The sequence below is a fragment of the Mastomys coucha genome, unplaced genomic scaffold (assembly GCF_008632895.1).
Source record: "Mastomys coucha isolate ucsf_1 unplaced genomic scaffold, UCSF_Mcou_1 pScaffold9, whole genome shotgun sequence".
NCBI classification, from domain to species: Eukaryota; Metazoa; Chordata; class Mammalia; order Rodentia; family Muridae; genus Mastomys; species Mastomys coucha.
In genome coordinates, this window is record NW_022196915.1 from 32486948 (window position 1) to 32492920 (window position 5973).

At 45.1% G+C, this 5973-nt stretch overlaps 1 long non-coding RNA gene across 5 annotated transcripts in view; it reads left to right on the forward strand.

The window, feature by feature from the left end:
• LOC116085059 overlaps nt 1-5973 on the forward strand; it is a 122943-nt gene that overhangs the window by 2096 nt on the left and 114874 nt on the right. The gene's annotated exons all lie outside the window — the stretch shown is intronic.

Genomic DNA, 5973 nt, shown 5'->3' on the forward strand with positions numbered 1-5973 from the left:
GGTCTGTGGACCGGCTCATGTATCGCCACAGGCTTTGGATGTCGTGATGCTAACAAACACCAGGCCGTAAATGCGTGGGATAAGTCCCGAGGTACAAGCCCATCAAGCATTCTCTTGGGGCAGCATGTATCTTGTAAAGCTACCAGGATGTCAGCAGTGGAAGTGTGGGATGCCTCCCTTTTGGCTTTATCAGTTAGCCTGTTCCCTTGGGCTATTTCTGATATGTCCATTTCTGATGCCCAGGGCAATGAATTATGGCCACTTTGAGAGGAAGCCATAATGCCTCCATAAAGCAAGTATTCTTTCCTTATTTTTGATGGTTTTTCCTTCAGTAGTCAATAATCCCCTCTGATGTTAGTGTAAATGTTAGCTATGGCCCCTTTGGCCAGTTTTAAAGCCTGGGTTAGAGCCTTTAGTTCAGCTTTCTGGGCTGAAGTTCCTGGCGGCAAAGCAGCTGCCCAAACAACAGAGTCCAAGTCTATTACAGCCACCCCTGCATACCTGATTTCATTCTGGATAAAGCTGCTCCCATTTGTGAAGTAGATATGGTCTGCATCTGGCCAGGGTATGTCAGTCAAGTCTGGCCTGACATTCTGGGTGTGCCCTAGAACTATAGAGCAGTCATGCTGCACATGTGAGGATGGGTCAGGTAGCAGGGTGGCTGGGTTTAGGGCAGATGATGGGTTATATTTTTTGCGAACGGGATTCAAAAGTAGAACCTGAAAGCATCCCAGTCTGCTGTTGGACAGCCACTGGCTGGGTGGATTCTTGAGGGTCCCTTCAATAGCATTGGGGATGGTGTTAACAAGTTCCTGCTCCATGGTTATTTTATCAGAATCTTTGACTAGCAGGGCAAGGGCAGCTGTGATCTGGAAGCAGGGTGGCCGTCTTCTTGGGCCACTGGGTCCAGCTTCTTAGATAAATAAGCCACAGGTCTTTCTCATGCTCCCAAAGTTTAGGTGAGCACCCACTTTGCTAACCCCTTTCTCTGATCCACATACAGGTAGAAAGGTTTGTGAATGTCTAGGAAAGCCGAGGCTGGAGCCTCCAATAAAGCTTTTTTTTTGAGTCTTAAAGATCATGTCCATCTCAGGGGTCCATTCCATTTTGTCTTCTTGGCCTCTGGTGGACTCATATAATGTTTTGGCCATCTCCATGAACCCTGGCATCCAAAGTCTACAAAACCTGGCAGAGCCCAGAAATTCCTGTACTTGCCTTTGGGTTGATGGGATTAGATGCTAAAGATGGTTTACTTCTGAGGCATCTGACAGCATGTGTTGGCCAGCCACCCTTGAATATGTATCTCAGACAGGTGATATCAAGTTGACAGAGCTGAGCATTCTTAGCAAGTGGTTGGTAGCCAAGTTGACTCAGCTCCTGTAGAAGGGTCTCATGTGGCCTCCTGGCATGTCTCCAAGTCAGGGGCCGAAAATACATACTGGAGCACAGTTATTTGGGAGTGGGCCCGCTGGTACTCACCCAAATCCACATTCAGTGCTTCATCAAAGGTGGTAGGTGAGTTCTTGAATCCTTGAGGCAGGAGTGTCAAAGTCAGTTGTCCCTTGAAGCCTCTCTCTAAGTCTTGCCATTCTGCCACAGGCCAACCCAGTTGGGGTCTCTCAACCCGGGGAGAATCAGGGTTCAGGTTCTCAGGTGGGCAAGAAGTCAGTGAGTGACAAACAGACACAATCACAAGAGAGTGCTGAATCTCAGTGTCATTTCTCAAAGTAAGCATCAAGCTTTTATGGTCATTACAGAAGAAAAAGGGAAGTTAGGTAATACACCAGTCAAGGTGCATCGAGGTCATCTGATGCATAGTGATGCTATAGAAACATATATACATGAGAATTGCAGGAACTAGGCAGTGGTAACAACTGAAATAAAGTCAGCCTTATCTAAAGTCAGTTTATTCTTAGAAGCCAGGTGTAAATAGTTCTAATTCTAGTCTATTCTATAACCCACCACCTGCCAGCCCTTAGTAAACACCCAACTATTCTAATCTTCTGGGCTAGCGGAAGTATGCACCAGGAGTCCCATTCTTGCTAACCTTTCCATGAATAATACAATACTCTAGCTCCGTCCTAAGCCACAACCCATCTTCTTCCTAGACCATAGTAAATTCCTGTATATGGGAGTGACTCAGCTGTTATTCTAAGTATTTGTGGCAGACCTCCATTTGCCAGAGAAGCCCACCAGTTTTCTTCTATTATGTAATGTAGTCTGTCATACGTGACTGTAATGAGAATTCTAAATTTACTTTGTTGAACTTGCCCTGGGATTATTAACTCTTATCTAGTAAACTGCAATGCCTGATTTCTTTCACTATCTCTCTTACAATGCTAGAGGCAATTCGTTTGAATAAGTAACATTCTTACAAAATTCCAAGCCCAGGGTCGGCTCAGCATTGACTAGGATGTTGGAGGCCAGGAAAGAACATTCAATCTAACTTGGCTAGTTGCAAATCATTCCTTGGGGGCACCTCTATACCTATAATAGGACAATACTGGAAGAAAGCACACAAAAACCCTCCATCGACTATCGCAAGGACAAATCTGGACCACATCTGTGTTAGGGGACACCAAGGGCCTCCAGGAGACCAGTTTCCTTGAAACTTTTTGCCTCAGGACTGTGGCCAAGCTTTTGGACTTGCCTCGCAGACTCCATTGGAGTGGGTGTGGCACCATTCAAAGGCAAATAGGGGCTGGCTTTTTGTTGCCAGAGGCAGGCCTCAAAGTCATTCAGTGGCTGAAACTTCCATGGGATGTCAGGCGCATCTTGGTTAACAAAAGCCATGCTCATAGCTTCCGGTGCTTCTCTGGCTTCTGGGTCAAAAGCAGTATAGGTCCTACAGGCTTCAAAAAGTCTTTCTAGATGTTCTCTGGGGCTCTCATCCTTTCTCTGCATCACGTGGATCAACTTACATAAATTTGTGGGCCTTCTGGTGGCCTCTCAGAGGCCATCCCCTCCTCATCAGAATCTGGTGGTAGACTCAAAGCCTCTCCTTACCTTCAGCATTGTTAAAATCCCCGTTGGGTCTTGTCAAAGGAAAAGCTGCATGGATATCAGCCTGAACTTGAGTGGGCAGCCCATTTGCTCCCCGAACCAATTTCTGGGCGGCTCCCAAGACCCAGTCTCTCTCCTCTGTCTTGAAGAGGACCTGGAGCAGTTGCTAACAGTCTTAGGCAGAGTATCCTGAAATGCCAATTTGAAGCCCGTTATGGAATCAGAGTAGCCTTCTCAATATATCACTGAGCAGGGAGATGGGCTTATTATATACAGCTGAAAGAAGAGGCTCAGCTAATGCCAAGGGAAAGGCTCTGTAGAGGATTGTTTTCAGATTGCAAGACTTCAAGAAGTGGAAGCTGTGGCTGATAGTTTCTGAACACAATGGTTTCAGCCAAAGTCAGTTGTTCCCAACATCTATTCTTGGACCAGAGGCTTTGTAGTTGAGCTTTGAGCCTGACCTTAGGAAGGTTTGCCATTCCTATGATTTTGTAGCACTGGAGTTATTGATATGACTGTGCTCATGATGATAATATACATTTATTCAGGACTTCATCATCTCTCTACACATGGCTACTATGGATAGTTTGTCCTCCCTTCAGATGGTGTGCTCTGCAAACCATCTCTTAGATACAACTTGGCAATGTGTCATATGTTTATAAGACTTGAGCAGTGAGATTTCAAGATTTGCAAACCTGGTCCAAGTATTGCATAATGATCGAATTCTTCAGAGTAGCAGAACTGGTATAGATAAGCCTAGAATATCCTAAGTCTATAATACTTGTGGGTGGTGAAGGCTAGGAAAGTAAAACATGATGGAAGAAAGGAGGAAGGGAGGGAGGGAGGGGATATAGACAGAGGATATACACACACATACAGATGTGGGGGGTGGGGAAGGAGGGAGGGAGAGAGAGAAAGAGAGAGAGAGATAGAGAGAGAGAAAGAGAGAGAGAGAAGAAGCTCAACTTATGTGTAGACTTAAGCGGAGGGAGAATTAGTCATTAGTCAAGGCAAACAAGAAGATTATGACTTTTAGGAATGATCTGGGGTTTTTGTTGAATAGGGTTTGCTCCCTATTTCCATCCTTACCTGGAATTTTTATGTGCCACAGTGACAGATGGATAGAGCAGACAGCTCAGCACAGCTAATAGTATGAGGCAAGGGACATTTAGCAGGCATCTTGGTCAGCCTTGGTTTCAGCTGAATTTGAGCCACCATGTGGTGGCTGGGAATTGAACTCAGGACCTATGGAAGAGCACCCAGTGCTCTTAATCACTGAGCTATCTTTCCAGGCCTCAGTGGAATTTGAATAGTCTTGTGTTTTTACTGTCTGAGTGGTCATGGAATGTGCTACTGTAATTACAGTTCTTACATGGCACCAGCTACTCATCATGCAAGTTTCCCTTATGCCTTACCAGCTCCCCTGACAGCTATCTGCCATTTTGTCTTAGAAAAACAGAGTTAATATCTGCCTTCCTAACTCTGCTATTGGGTGTTCTCTCTCCTAATCCTTTTCCATCCTTCTAAGTATCTACCTTTTGAGAGGGCAAAATTGAAATCTGTGGTAAGCCATCCTGAAAATTCAAGTAAGAGTCTGAAGCTGGAAACTGAGAAAAAATTACATTTCAGTTGGGAGGTGCAACTTCTGCCTTTTCAGGAAACCCCAGTTTTACTCTTTAGGTGTCCAAGTGGCCGATTGACACCCATACACATTATCATTTTAGCTTTTGGATGCCACGTCCAATCATTTATTCTGATATAAGTTAAACTGATTCTCTGCTTTTATAACAGGGATAGAAAAAGACAAGTCTTTTTTTTTTTTTTTTTTTTTTTTTTTTTTTTTTTTTTAGATATTTTCTTTATTTACATGTAAATTTCTCCATTCCCAGTTTCCCCTCCAAAAAACAAAGAAACAAACAAAAACAACAAAGACAAACCCCTGTTGCCTCCCCCCTCCCCCATGCCTGCCACCCCGCCTTCTCCCACTTTCTGGCCCAGGCATTCCCCTACCCTGGGGCACAGAACCTTCACAGGGCTGAGCTCCTCTCCTCCTATTGATGATCAAATTTGTAATCCTCTACTATACACATGCTGCCTGAACAATCAGACCCCTCCATGTGCAGTCCTTGGTTGGTGGTTGAGACCCTGGGAGCTCTGAGGGTACTAGTTAGTTCATATTGTTGTTCGTCCTAAGGGGCTGCAAACCCCTCAGCTCCATTGATCCTTTCTCTAATTCCTTCACTGGGGACCCTGTACTCAGTTCGATGGATGGCTGTGAGCCTCTACATCTGTGTTAGTCAGATACTGTCAGAGCCTCTCATGAGATAGCTATATTTAGGCTGGCTTGCCCTTCCTTCAGTCTCTGCTCCATAGTTAATCTCAGCAACTCCTTCCGTGGGTATTTGGTTTCCCCTTTTAAGAAGGAATGAAATGTCCACCTTTTGGTCTTCCTTCTTCTTGAGTTCCTTGAGGAATGTGGGTTGTTCTTTCTGTATTTCAAACTTCTGGGCTAATAACCACTTATCAGAGAGTGCATACTGATGGGTTTTGAGTCGCGGCAGGAAGCGTCTGCAGACACCAGGCCCAGGCAGTTTCATGTGTAAGAGGTTTAATTGGAAGGGGGGTAGGGGGGTAGCAGTGCAGGAAGAGAAAGGGGAGAGAGAGAAGAAGAGAGAGAGAAAGATGGAGGAAAGTACCCATTATATATATATGTCGTGATGTAGCAGTCCAGGTAAAGGTGGGAGCTGAACCCAATGGATTCTGGGAATATGGTGGCCGTTGCCCTGGTGACAGGCCTGTGGACCCGCCCACATATCTGCAGCAGGCAGGTTCTGGATGCTAACACATACCTTGTTTGTTCTTTTGTGATTGGGTTACCTCAGGATGATATTCTCCAGATCCGTCCATTTCCCTAAGAATTTCATAAATTTATTGATTTTAATAGCTGAGTAGTACTCCATTGTGTAGATG